Here is a 15,057-nt window from a genome sequence, read left to right as displayed (position 1 = left end):
AGAGCGGCAAAGCTCCAAGGAGAGTGGGCTTCAGTGTGTAATAAAATAGTAGCTCTTGTTTTGATCCTGTGTCAGTGCAATGTGTCCAGGTGTTATGGTGAATCAATGTGCCATCTGTACTGTTACATTAAACTGTGATGCTAACAGCTTCTATAAAGATGTGAGAAGAAAAAACAGCAAACACTGAATCTGCTTTTCTGCCCAGGGTTTGTCGTTACTATATTATTTTATTAAAGCTGCACCTGATGCAAGCACAAAAGTGTGACCATGAGCCACGACAAGCAACTATGATTTCTCTTCATTCAGAAGTCTGTTAATTGTCAGAAATACATAAATATAAACACATCTTGCCTTATACACATCTACTAGCGAAGGTTTTATGGATTTTTATTGTATTTTCTACACAGCTCCTGAATTGACCTGGTCACCAAGCAAAAACTAGCAAAAACACAGTTAATAAGTGGCATTATTCATATTCATCAAAGTCCCCAGCAGAATTGTAATAATTTATGCCTCATCATTTAATATCCACCTTTTCATTAAAAGATTGCGCTAGTAGCACAACCTTTTTCCAGGTTGTGCTGCTAGCGGATAATTTATTTGAGTAGCTCCTAGCCTGTAGTTGCAGAAAAGTATGCAACTATAGGCTAGGTATATAGTGAGCTGTATTTTTTTGGAAGAAATGGTTAGCAGTTTACTTTTTTCCCTGATTATGATCAGAAACCTGCAGACATCCTCTTAAAGCTCTGACATGTCTAAGGAAGCCTATAGTATTGGCAACAAGTACACTTGTTCCACTATTTGCAGCCAGACTGTTGATTAATGTTTAACCAGTGGCTTCAGATTGAGCTCCTGTGATCAGTGGATTATTTTCCATTTATTACCAACTAATGAGGAATTAGTATTAAGTGTAAAGCAATGATAGAAGCTCTTGCACAAATTTGTATGATAAAAAAATAAATGAAATTTATATTACCCTCACTGTTGCACCTCTATTCAACTCATTCTTACAAAAACTAGATAAATTTTTCTAAGTTGAAGAAATATAAACAATAAATTCACAGTATTTATTTCCTAATGTAAATAAAACATACATCTCTTTTTGAACAAATCTAATTTATATATTTGAGCTTTTATACAGTTTATTAATGCTAAAAGGAGAAGACAACTGATCAAAGACCTGCTCATGGTCCACAACACATATCTAAAATGTGTACATGCTCAAGTGTCTCCAGTGGACTGTGGCTCTGTCTCCCACAGTGCTGTCCATCTGTCTCTTAACCTGCTTTAGGTGCCTCTTGCACAACACTTTCCAAATGGTGTAGGTTCCAAAAGATTACCTTTTTGTTTGTTTTATTTGTTACAATGAAAGTTTTGAAACACCAAAGAAAATGTATTCATCTCATAAAACATGTTTTACATTTCTCTTACAAAATGTGCAGCTTAACAGCTGCACATCATATTTGTACTTCACAATATGGATTCATGCTGTATCAGTATCACAAAGAACTGCTAGGACTGCAGAAAATATTATCCGACAATAATTATCATGCTGGCAATATAATTCTTAATGTTTGTTGTTTAATATTGCAGGAAATGAAAGTTTCTCTTTTTTCCCAGAAGTAAGATAATCTGTCTCAATCTATCAAAAACACTATTGAGGTAAATACTTATCACCACCTTTGCTTACATTTAGAAAAATCATTCAACATGATGGCATCTGAAACAAAGAGCTAAATTATGACATGGAATGAGAAATTTACTTTCTATAGCTCAAGTTATTACAAAATGAACTGAAACTAGAAGCGAAAAGTGTGTGTATACAGAGGATGTCTAATGTAAAAGACAGGACTCAGAAGAAGTCAAAGAGTCCAGAAGATCTTTTTTTATTATTATTATTCTATTTGGAAACACATAATTAATTTTACAAATAACATGTTTATAAATGACAGATATTATTTATATAATATTTATATTACAGACAAATAAAACATAGAAATGTATAAAAAACACACACTAGTCAAATGATTAAGCCACTCTTTAAATAATAAAAGGCAGAATTCAGTAAAATAACAAAAGAATGTGGAATTCAAAACTATAAATGGATTCAATACATCTAAGCTAAAGAAGGAAGAAAAAAAAAGCTAAAGAAGCTAAAAGTGTGCAAACAATAAATCAGTGTGAAGGTCACATTCCAAGTTGCTTCAGCAGGTACATTACATCACAAACTGATGACGTTGTCTTCCTCAGCAAAATAAGGTACTGCTTCCTATTCCTCTACTCTCAGAGGAGCTACTGAAGACATTTTGTTCTTTGAAAGTCTTCTGCTTTCATTTTAAAAAAGAATCCTGAACACTTGCATTTAAATTATACCAATTTTCTTAAAGGGCAGAAAGACTGAAGGAGAATTGTTTTTGTTGACTAATGCGATTGATGAAGTGTAAATTAACCCACATTTTCTTCACGTTTCTCCTTACCATCAATACAATATTCCAAGCCCTGGCTCTTAACTAAATGATCTTGTGCAATAAAAACATCAAGGTAATTCAGGGTACATTCTGATTAGTCAGATTAGGAGTGAATGTGTATTGTCATGGATCTTTATCTCATAAGTGACTGTTTCGGTCTTGTCTTATTATGCGATCCATATAATGCCTGGTCACGAGGCATGTTTTTAAAAACTAAAATTGTGAACGTTTTTCAAGAAATTCAAATGGAAGTAATGGATTATATGGGTTGGTTTCTTTCAATTATTAAAAGGATAATTTGTAAAGCATTGCTCTAAAAAGAAAAATTAAAATACTAACAACTAAGAAATGACTTCAAGGATGGCTTGACGTTTTCATGTTCTTTCTTTTCTGCATTTTCAAATCAAGCAGTTAATTTTTCCTTTATCTGAGAAGCGTGTGCCAAGTCACATAGCTGTCTGCATTACAACTCATACACAGAAGGACTGCCAGGTCTCCGACTTTCAGTTTTTAGTTATTAGATTTTGTTTGCAATAGGATTCAAAGGGATTCACCAAACTGTGCCAGATCTTACGACAGAAAAATCAATGGGCTGTGAAGCCATCAAGCATTCCCCTAATGTTTCCACATATATCTAAAAGACTTCAAAGTACTATGTAAAGTCTAACTAAAGCACAGATATACTAAGATAAAATTTGTTATTCATAAAAAAACTAACATATTGTAGAATGAATCAGTAGAATAATTTGTACAGGAAAACCTGGAGGTTTTCTAAAGTAACCTGCAAGAAGACATACAATCATAAAATCCCACCATTCAAGTTTGAGACAACTCAGTCACAAATATTTACCCCAAACACCAACATGACCCCAATAACTCAGCTATCACCAACAGTGCAATGTCTCATAAGTCACAGGCACATGTCAACCCCAACAGTCAGCGCCAAAGCCATTACTCACATGCAACACTGTTGCTGTAATTCACAAGGGCCGTCTGCACTCAGCTGCTGCGTATCATGATTAATGTAGCTTTGTCTTTGTCAAATGCAGCTTAACACCTTTATCACATTTGACAATCATAAGTTACTTAAACCAATTGGAAAAACTGAGTTGTATTTCATGGTGGCAACTGAAGTTGTTCAAGATTGAATTTAAAGGGAAAGCTAAACAGGATAAAAAGCCTTTTTCTTTATCAGCACATAATGAATTTAGCAAATAATGAAGCAAATAATGAATTTAGTTTGTAGGTGTGAAAATGTGTGCTACTATGTGCTTAGAATAGTATCTATGCTATACAGAGAATGCCATAAATCTACATAAAAGAAAATTCTGGGAAAAAAATTCACTTGTAAGGAAAGCCTTGAGGTTCAACACTGAGTTTACAACAGCCTTAACATAGACTTGAGTATAAGAACTATAATTTACTACAGCTGCACTTATGATGTGTCACATGCTGTACATTAGTATTTAGATTAATTACAAATAGATTTACTAGCGCCTCTGATGTACATGACCCAATATTAAGAGGTTAACCTGGCAGCATCAGATGTTTTGTCCCATCAGGAGTTTCTGCACAGGGAGTTTTAACAGGATTCCCTTGTTAAAACTGCTACTGCTGCTTAAAAAAAGGAACCATGTTTGTCAATGTGACAGCTAAAATACGCATGAACTTATTAGTTGTTTCTCAAGGTATACCAAACTCACACAGACAGGTGCAATCTTTAATAAACACTCGTCTTGCTCCTGCTGATCATGCTTTCATTCTGAGTAATAGGTCTAAGCTTATGGTAGCATGTTTATTCTTGCTTTTGATATGACTAATTAGTGTCTTATTTCACAACATATTACAAAGCACTTTCAGTTACTTGTGTGAGAACAAACTTACAAAGCTAGTTATTACTCTGCTTTATAAACCTTTAGCTTTGCTTTGACTATTGTAAAACGGATTGACAAATGTTTCAGGAGAAGTTATAGCGACATCACAAAGAAACACAGTTATCAAAGATCAGAGCAGGAGATATTTGCTATCAATATGCCGTAATAGAAAGTACAGTTGCATCTGTGATTAAATTGGGTGACTTTTAATCTTTACAACAAACCAACATCTGCATTTTGTACCTGCAACTCTGTGATAAAGCAGGTTTCATTCTAGGTTTTAGTCTGAATATTTGGATCAATTCCAAGTACTGCTCAGTACTTCAATTCTCATTGACTTCAACTGAAGTCTCATTGAGGGGGTTTACTTGTAATTTTGTACAGTCAAACCATAACAATTCATACTACCTTAAGTTCTGAAGACAATCATTATTCTTATCGCCATTTGTTTCAGCCCCAGCTTAAGATTAGCATCCTTTGAGGCTCGATGGATGCTACAGTCATATTCTGGCTGAAGCATATAAGGCTGGCTTTTTTGAACACTCACTGCACCAAAACTCCAATCCTCAACTAAAAGGTGTGTCTGATAGAAAACTGCAGCTACATCAAAATCTCTTAAAAGTAGCTCCTCCAATAGAGGGATTTCTACCCAAAACAAACCAACCAGAAACTCAGATCTTTTCTGTATAGGGGTCTCTCAGTTGTTCAAAAGGAAATCGACCTCTGGCCATTTACTTTAAAGAAAGCAGCACTAAGTAGGGCATTTTGAGTGTAACTCACTTCAAGCTGGCTCTGCAATCTCATGTTAGGAAGGATTTTAGTGCATTACTATGTCTATGTCCAAGTCTATAAACAAGGCCTTAAAAAATTATGTTACTCTAATGACACACTCTAATTTGATCAAATAATTAACCAATCTGTCTTTATTTATTCTATGCAATATGTCCATGTAACAGTTTCTGTTGAAATTGGCAAAAGGAATGATGGAAGCACCATCAAAGTTATCTTTGTTTTTAGCATTCCAGGGAGTAGTAGGTATGAAACCTAACCAAAGCTTTTAAGCAACTTAAAGATTAAACAGCCACTGTTGTCACTATATGTCATCTTCAGCTTGTTTCAAATCATTTTCTGTATTTTGTTATGAGATGTACAGTTTCTTGTCCCACCATTTGCACACTTAGGTAAAAAAAAAAGAAGCAGGCGTTTTACAGTTTGCGGCGCCCCCCAGGGGCCGCGGCCCCAGGCACCCCATCTTCCCTGTTCTGTCTGCCTATTGTCGTGTTTGGATGGGCTGTACTGAAAGAAAATTTTGTTGTACTTCTCTACAATGACAATAAAAGCATTCTGATTTTTCTGGTTCTGGTAGTAAAAAATTCTGGGTGCGGAGGAATCAAATAAAAAGATCACCACAACCTGACTAAAAGAATTTAAAACCCAAGGACACCCAGACTGCAGACATTTCAAGGGAAACCCATCTGTTTTCTGCAGTACACGTGCAGCTGCCCAGCATGAGGACACAAACCAACTCTTTTTTTGTGCTTGTTACAAAGCACTCAACAGCTTACTGCACCAAACTAAACCCCTGCAGCACACCTCTCCTGTGCTTTCTTCTTGGACCAGAGCCCATGGGCAGGCTGGCACACATCGCCATACAGGAGAACGCACACACCTACACACATGTACGAACACACACGATAATGCACACCCACGAGCCTACAACAAACACCCACACTCAAACACGCGGTTAACGTGTTTGGCCGGGCACAGGTGACTGTCACAAGCTCTGGGAAACAGGAAAATGTTGCTTCAGGGTGTTGCCCACTGTGGCAACTGCAACAGATGAAACTGCAGCAGCACCAGGACAGGTAAGGTAAGTCAAAACAGAACCAAACATTAAATAAATGTTTATGTTTTAGCAAAAGCGCATCTTACAAACTTTAGTTATAAATGATCGAGTTTCTCATCTTATAAATAAATATTAGAACAAGTCAAAGTCAAAAAAGAAAGAACCATAAGACATACACATGAGACAAATTGAAAAAGTCAGGAAAGAGAAAGAGTGAAATACATGCCTGCATAATAAGGTATGCAGAGAAGGTTTTCAATGCAGCAGTTGCAGCAGCAGCAGTGTTAACCGCATCAACAGCAGCTCTCAGACGGTCAGAGATCTGGAGAGGTTGATGCACTACCTCACTAGCATACTGCATGACAATGTTAAACGCTGCTGCATGCAGAAGGTATGGCACTTGTTTCCCAGTAGGATCAGACAAGCGCAATCATCCCGACTCACACTAACAGAACAAAGTGAGGGGAGAGAAAAGGAGAGGGGAGAGCGTGAAGAGAGAGAACGATACCAGAGACATGTAGATTCACGCCTAGCGATGATACCATTTCAGAACACCCTACAAAAAATAAAAAAAATACACACCCACCTCAGTCTGAAGCTGATTGCTGACGCAGTGACCAGAAGGGAGGGATGGATGCTGAGCAGCAGCCAAAATCCAAGATAAAGAGCAGGAAAACAGAAAGCAGAGAGCAAAGGAGAAGGATGCGAGAGTGGAGACTGCGAGATCCACTGTGAGCAAGATTATGCGCGAGAACAGCATGTATGTCTGACACAAGACCATGAGGCAGAACGAAAGTGCAAATAGACAGAGGGCAAAAGAGAAGAGAAAGAATATAGGCGATGGAAAGAAGAGACAGAAGAAACGTGCAAGCTTGGAGTCACTGAGCAGAGCAGATGAGAAAGAAAATGCCCCTCCCCTCTCAGCCACACACCTCCTCATACACTTTCAGCATGTGAGCAAGCATGCGTCCAGTCAACCAGAGTCCCTGTAAATACTGCTGCAACAACTTGCAGTGTCTTACAAAAAATTCATGTCCCTTTGAATGTTTAGTTTAGCACATTTTTGTTCCATTACAACCAAAATCTTTATGCATTTTATTGGAATTTTATGTAATGAACCAACAAGAAGTAACACACAAGTGTAAAGTTAAAAGAAAATGACAAGATTTTTATATCCGTTTACAAATAAAAATCTGAAAAGAGTGACATGCATTTGTATTCAGCGACCCTCGAGTATGAAACCCCTAAATGAAATCCAGTGAGACAAAACAAACCTACCAAGACATGCTGACCTGTTGACCATGGAGAAGCAGCACTCAGCTTCAATGCTAAACAAATCTGGAAGAAACTACCAGAAAATTGAAACACTGAGTTCATTTAAATTAAGGTCAAAATTCTACCTGTTAAAAGTTGCCTTTAACTAGGAGTAAGTGATCAACATATCTGATGAATTTTGCTTGATGATGTTGACAATGACATTTGACAAGTGGAAGGTTTATTGCTTGTTTCATAATTGGTTACTGTGTTATTCGTGTAGTAGCTCTTTGACCAGCATCGTTGCAATAAATAAACTTGACCCAGCATGACTGGCCAGGCAATGGTAGCATTAATCAAAACAGCAGCCAACAGACCCGTGGTAAAAAGCTGTAAAAAATAAACCTGTTCAAAGTTATGTAAGGGACACAGCAGAAATGTGGAAAAGGATTCTCTGGTAAGATGAAAACCTTTCGGTACACATGCAAATCTGGATATGTTTTACTGCTCAAAATGATTATAGTTCAGAGAAGAGAGGGTTGCATATGTTTTAGAAGCTCCAAGAAATAAAAGTTAATATAGTACATCGCATTGTGCAGAAGGTAAGAAACACAAGCACACATGCCTGTATGCTGAAAAGCCTTAAACCACAAAATCCATCTCAGATGTCTTAAACCTTCATGAAAGTGCACTCACAACCTCATAGAGACAATTACTTCTCCATGGGAATCAATGCATGGATATGATATAAACTTCTGAACATCAAATCCAATTACTGTGCGACATGGTTTGAATTTTAAAGGCCGTATTAACGACTGCAGCTTCTGAGAAGCTGGCCCCACCCAGCAAACAGTATTTGCAAGTGAAGCAAGCACAAATCGATCACCTATAAAACCACGGCACTCAAAAAGCTGATAGAGGTTTAACTTAATGTTATTGACGTTTAAACAACATTTATGAAACAGACTGCCAGGATATTTCTAAAAGAATAGCATGAGTGCAGGAGCTAATCGTGACTCTTAGAATTCACAGAATGTTGATGGTCTGAGATGTTTTTCCTCCCCTTTACCGCAAAGTTTGCCTGACAAAAAAAAATTCTGGAACTGCTTTGGAGTCTTCTCACGATGCTGTCTGACTGGGAGGATTTTTCTTCTGGTGTTAATTTTTTTTGAAGCAGATGTGATTGAATGCTCCATTCCATTTGTTACATTGAGAGTGGAAAATCACCTGCCACAACAGACTTTTTCTAAATCCATCTGCATTTGAAAAAACCTTTAGAAACAGGGCGTGGTTTGACATTGATATAATGGAGTGCAGAAATTTGTCATATTAATTCACATAAATAAAATAAATTAAATTTAAAAAAAAGATTAAGTAACACAAGAGTAAGCATTTAAAAAAAAAAAAGTCCTCCAAAATCGTCTAATCTAGAACTCCACGATGATGTTGGACTATCTACTCCATTTTTTCTATCCTTGTCCCGCCTTCATACAGCCTCATTTGGAAGTTCAGAAACAATTTTCAACCATCTTTTTCTGGATGAAATGGTTTCCCCGACTTATTTCTTCCATTTCTAAGTGTCACTGATTCTGAAAACAGAACTAGCCCACCCACAACTGTAGTGCATTTATCAGCTCTGTCTCGTCGCACTCCACCACAACATGCCCAATGCGTGTCTATAGACTGAAGTGATGCGCATAAAATTAAGCAAGTTTTACCTCCATAAAACCTACCAATCCAGTGTTGGCACACAGATCTACAGTGTTTATGTTCAAGCTCATGAACTGCAGTAGTGTTGTCACTGAAGGAGAACTCTTCAGCTTGCAGTTCAGTCAGGAAAATGGAGACAAACTTCCTGTAGTTATAAAAACAATGACAACGTTCTTTAGGATGCATCAATGACAAAATTTGGTGTCAACAACTTTTTAGTTAATCTTAATGACTGCAGCCCTACCAGGCAAATGAAGCTACTGGAATATCCTAGTCAGCAACCCTACCGAGCATTTCTGGACTATGTTCATGTCAGGAAACCAACTGGCCTAGATGAGCACTACCATTTCTTATAAGAATAGGATTCTAATATCCAGCCAAAACTGACCAGAAAAGGTGTGAAAATAACCTCATTTTCACATCTCCAGGGACCAGGAAGGGGCCGATTATTTCTCTACAACCTGCTAAGGGGCATTTAACCAAGTATTAGCAGCATATATTTGAACCTGTGTGTAAAATTCGGGAAGGTTTTGTGTGATTGGACCAGGTGTTTGTAATCCTGCTGTTTTAAACCAGCTCAGCCATTTAGGAAACACTCAGACCATCAATTTCTGCTGCTATATAAAGAAAAAGCTTATAAAGCTCTGACGACTTAATAAGCAGAGGAGAAAAAAATGTCACCAGAAGAAAAATGACATTCACCCATTTCTCTAGTACTTTTCCACTCGGTAAAAATCAGTCGTTTAATGCATTCCTGTAAAGCTGCTTATAATTTCTTGTTTAATGACATTGGCCATTCAGATTCATTTGTAAACTTTTAGGTTAAACACCAAATGTTCTACAAGACCAGTAATTTTCACATCTTGGAAGACACAGAGATAGGCTTCCACCTTTAGCTTCACTCTTCTTGTTAACACAGTCACGATTCCTTTTTTAGCTCCTGACCCAGTAAATAAGACAGCCAAGAAAGGTATTCACAGACGCTGTCAACACATTTCATCTACTACACAAGTAGGAGTTTTGACATCCACAAAAATAAAGTGTTTACCCCGGTGTCTGTTTTAGGTGACAGGTAATGCTGTCATGTGTGCATCCACAGAATGTGTATTTTTATTGAAGACAAAATGTATGAATGATCCAGTTTTAAACCAGTTATTAATATAATGTTAACAACAATTTATTTACAACAAGGGACGTGAAAATATGCCAGCATCATGAGCCATAGCAGTCATAGGTCTTTTGAGACTGACGTATGTCAAAGACTTTATATTTGCTTTTGAGTTCGGCTAAAGAAAACCTATTATGCAAAACCTTCATGTTGCATGTTTTTTACTTCTGTTTGTATCTCTGCCTCTATAGTATGCCAAAGCAATTTAGAAACAACACCCAGCCATTTTTTTGGCAATAAGTCAATGTATTTTGGTATCTGGAAAATGAGCCGTTTCAAAAACCTTCAGAATGTAACTTCACTACGCCATGTTCCAAATTATTATGCAAGGGATATTTTCTCAGATTTTCTTAAATGGCCAATGCAAATGATGGTCAGTATAAATTTCAAGTCATGAACTATTATACTATTATAATAGTTGTGTATTTTTTCAAAAATACACAACTCAAAATGTACTGTTCCAAATTACGATGCACAGCATTTTTCTAAACATTTTATAGATTATAAAGAACTGCAAACAATCATTCTTTGAATGTGCAGCATTAAGTGGTTACATGTACTAAATCAAAAGCTATTTCAATCAAAAACATTTTAACAGACTGAGTTACATGTTAACATAAGACCCCTTCTTTGGTATCGTATCACCTGCATAATTCTTGCATCCATTGAACTTGTGAGTTTGTGGATAGTTTCTGCTTGAATTTCTTTGCAGGATGTCAGAAAACCTTCCCAGAGCTGCTGTTTTGATATGATACCCTCAGATCTTCTGCTTGAGGAAACTCCAAAGGTTCTCAATAGAATTGAGGTCAGAGGAGGATGGTGACCAAACCATTAAACCATAAGTTTCTCCCATAGTGATTTGGAACCAGCTCTATTAACAAGAATCTGCTTTATGGTATCCTAACTTGATTTGCTACAGTTGTGACTGAAATAAAGCAACAATAACTTGCAATACAAGAAAACTTATACATGATATTTAATCAGACACACATGTAAAAAGACCTATAATGTCAATACCATTTCAAAAGGAACAGCCAAGTCAATTCATGTGTTGCTTATGATATAACGAATGTTACTGCATGATAAAACTCCAGCTGCTTGTAAAAAAAAAAAAAAAAAAAACACACACAAGTGAGCTGTTTCTGTTTTTATTGCAGACAGGCCATTGCGAGTAAGGGATCTAATCAGGAGATGCAAAACACAGCAGTCTAATTGCATCATTAGCTAAACCACTGACTCAGTCGGAGACTATAGCCTCACCCCTCCCCCAACCCACCGTCTTCTGCCCCATCCAGAAATAGGGAGCCAGGCCTCCAGCTCTTTACTGTACAGCTGCTCAAGCAGAATAATTCTAGCATGTTATGTGCAACAGCGCAAAATGTTAACGTTCCAGAAATATCCAAATGGAAAAAAAAAAACGCACATTAATGAGACTGTGCTATATGTTGTCTTCAAGACGGTCATCAAGAAAGTCATATTTATCCTCATATTTTATCCTGGAAAAGATTAGTTCTTGAGCTTGGATACATAATTTAATGATGATTCCACTACATGTAAGGAATAGCCCTGTGACTAAGCTCAGCTGGGCTGAACTTTCCAGATTGTAGCCAGAGGTAATCATCGCACACAGGTGCATCTTCATAGTTTTGACATCATGTGATTTTAACAAGCGCAACCTCTCGATACACTGGTAAAGAACCACGGTCTTTTTTTAGACTTCCTGCTGTTCTGGTAATAAAAGCCGAGTAGTGAACCAACTGACTTGCTTTCTAATTTGAATGACCCCTGCGTTCTGCAGGTCAGTTTAGCATGCCTCGAGCGAAGCGCTTTCGATCTGAACAGAATCAGCCGAAGACTGCTCAGGGCTCGAAGCACACACAGGGGGCTCACTTCCACTCCAATCCATCACCAGCACCAAATATTTCTCTTTTAAATTGTCCGAGACTCATTGTTTGTTTAAATGGGCCTTTATCATCCCTATAAAGTTTTATGCCAACAATTACACTGGTGTAATCACATAAAGTGCATTTGCTTGATCTACAGATGTTTCAAATTACTTATTAAGCAACCCTCTGTTAAATAAGGTGAAAAGTTTGGACAAAACAGTTAAAGTTGTTCTACTCTAGCATAACCGTTTGATGGTGAGTGGTTTCTGCATGCATGCGACTCCAGCACAGAGAAAAAGAAATTTTTAAAAATTATGAATTGGTAATGTTATATTATGACTGATGAAAAAAATTCCTTAAAAGGCCTCTGATTGAAGAGGTCAAATACTGAATCTTATTTTCCTCTTCAATAAATGCAAAAACACAAACAACAGTTGTCTTATACAGTTTAGAAACATTCAAACCAGAAGCTAAATATATGACGCACTTTTATGCAACAAGGGAGATCATTATTTATTTATTATAAGTTAAAGTCAAAACTACTAATTCTATTGCAGCATTTTTTTTCTTCTCTGATTTTTGTGAAAGAGAAAAAAAGATCTGAATTGGTCAAAGCCAATTTTTCCAAAAAAGATTCAGCATTGATCAGGAAAAATCTCAATAGTGCATCTCTACTGTTGGTATAACAATCAAGCGCATTTACAACCAAGTAATTATAGTGAATACTTTGTCAGTTCTTTGAAATATGTTTTTTTATTATTATTATTGTCATTAATGCAACTTTAAAGCAATTGTAAAAGTAGGCTCATTCTGACGTTACAGAGTGTGATGAGATATTTTATAGTGTGTAGCATCTAATTTTAACATGATCAATGTCATGTGATGTATGTCATCACAAAATCACTTTGTGAAATATCACAATCACTAAGGACAGCCCGAGTTCAATGTTTGGTTGGTTTTATTATCATTGGCAATGAGTTTGAATGTAAATTGCATTCAAACTCATTGCCATATATTTGGTGAGTTGGTCATATTGATTTTACTAACAATATTCACAAAGTAGTGCTTGGAATGCAATAATGATTCACTAATGTCAGTATGCTAAACATTACATTAAGTAATGTCAAAATCCCAAGAACGAAAAAGTGAGGAATCTGAGGATTTTCAATCCACAAGTTTTTAAATCTTGTAGATTGCATTCATGTAATTATGAATACATGATGATCCATCTCATGCACTGATATTGGTCCAGTTTTGTCAAGTCCACACTCAGCACAGCCATCTACCAGAACATTTTAAAACACTTCATGCTTCTCCTTTCGCTGCTGATAATCACTTTCCGGATCCTAAAGTCATTTTTCAAAAGGACTTGAAAAACCCCATTTTTCTCTACTATGAAATGTAGAAATGCCTTGCTAAATTCCTAGCACTGTACCACAGTGGTTGATTAGTCTGCAAACTGACATGACCTAAATACCATTAAAAATATATAGTAAGGGGTCTCAAACACCGGCCCACAAAGCGGCTGTCTTGAAAATTTAGACCCGTCTCTGGTCATACACACCTTAATCAAGAAGCTACATTTCCTCCTTATCATGGAGCCAAGCTCTGCTAATTAAGTTGTACCTGAGAAATGTGTGTTGAGGATGACACAGATCCCTTTTTTTCAGTTTTCTGGAAAGCTGAATTTTGGGGTTTTATTAGTAGTCAGCCATAATAATCAAAATAACCAAAAAGAAACATTTTAACATGTTCATTTGTGTGTTTTGAATCCATTTACGAGTTAGACTTGTGCTGCACAGAGGGCACAAAGGTTGAACTGGCTGTGTCTGAGCAAGGTATTAGATCTTTCCCCTGCAAGTGCGGCACGCGGTGTACCAGAAGAGAACTTGCCTTTATTCCCTGCCTATGTCAAGAGATAGAAGTGAAAATAGCACCTTTGACTGTTCTTGTTGAGGGTGCAAAAGTAAATGTCAAGGCATCAGCTTGACAACCCCCATCACTAAGGACATCTCTTCACATCAGGTTATGTTGGAAAATGCTTCTGTTAGTTTAGAATTATACTTTTTCCTGTTAGAATAGTTTTTTTTCCCCCCATCTCAAGAAATATGACTGAGCTTCCTGTGTCACAGAGACGCCTCAGCCTGCATGGCACAGCACTTCTAACCTGGCCTCTGCCGCACTGCATTAGCAGCAGTATCAGAGCTCAGCCTCACTCTGCAGCTACAGCATCTGCTGAGGATGGAGAGCTTCTGGAGCTGACGGCTCCGCGTCGCCTCTCACATCTGCAGCGCGACGTCTCAGTGTGCGGGAAGATGTTGACGTCCCGCCGCCTCGTGCGTTCAACGGGTAACGCATGTCTGAACTGCGAGCGTGTCCTGGAAACAGACGTTGCTCGACCGTTACTCTCCCCGGGCTGCCATGTCAGTCACGTTTGGCCTGGACCGCAACGAACTTGACGCGGTCCGCTCGGAACAATGAGCGAGCTAATCAGTGCTAACACAGCAGCCCGAGTATGGTAAGGATGTTAAAACCTTATCCGGGTCGCTGCGGGGTGATCTCATCCTGATCTCATCTACATTTCGACACCATTCGCTGGAACTTACCGTCACAAACGCTGCGTTCACAATAAATGTCGGATTTAAACGTGACTAAACTCGTATGTGGCGTTTATAGGAGTCGAAATAACCCGAACGACACGTACGAGTCATAGAGGAAAAACACCTTTTCTCCCTACCTTTGACAGAATCCTGCTCTTCCTTCTCGGCTGGGGTGAAGACCCTCTGAATTTTGTTGCTCATACACAGCGACCATGCGCTGCGTCTAAGCCCCGCCCTCTCGCTCTGAGCGG

At 37.7% G+C, this 15,057-nt stretch overlaps 1 protein-coding gene across 5 annotated transcripts in view; it reads right to left on the bottom strand.

Moving 5' to 3' along the window:
• kcnab2a (potassium voltage-gated channel subfamily A regulatory beta subunit 2a) overlaps window positions 1-15,034 on the bottom strand; it is an 84,088-nt gene extending 69,054 nt beyond the window's left edge. For 4 of the 5 annotated variants that reach the window (XM_055022544.1, XM_055022549.1, XM_055022508.1 and 1 more), the window contains exon 1: window positions 6,775-7,064. The gene's annotated coding sequence lies outside the window, so the exon portion shown is untranslated. Of the gene's footprint in view, window positions 1-6,774; window positions 7,065-14,943 lie in introns of those variants that run through there. The other variant, XM_055022517.1, reaches the window with a different exon arrangement.
• Between the last annotated feature and the right edge of the window lie 23 nt (window positions 15,035-15,057).

This window comes from Poeciliopsis prolifica, unplaced genomic scaffold (genome assembly GCF_027474105.1).
Source record: "Poeciliopsis prolifica strain line A6 unplaced genomic scaffold, Auburn_PproV2 SCAFFOLD003, whole genome shotgun sequence".
Lineage (NCBI taxonomy): Eukaryota > Metazoa > Chordata > Actinopteri > Cyprinodontiformes > Poeciliidae > Poeciliopsis > Poeciliopsis prolifica.
The sequence above is the reverse complement of the archived record's forward strand: the minus strand, read 5'-3'. Positions and strand labels throughout refer to the sequence as shown.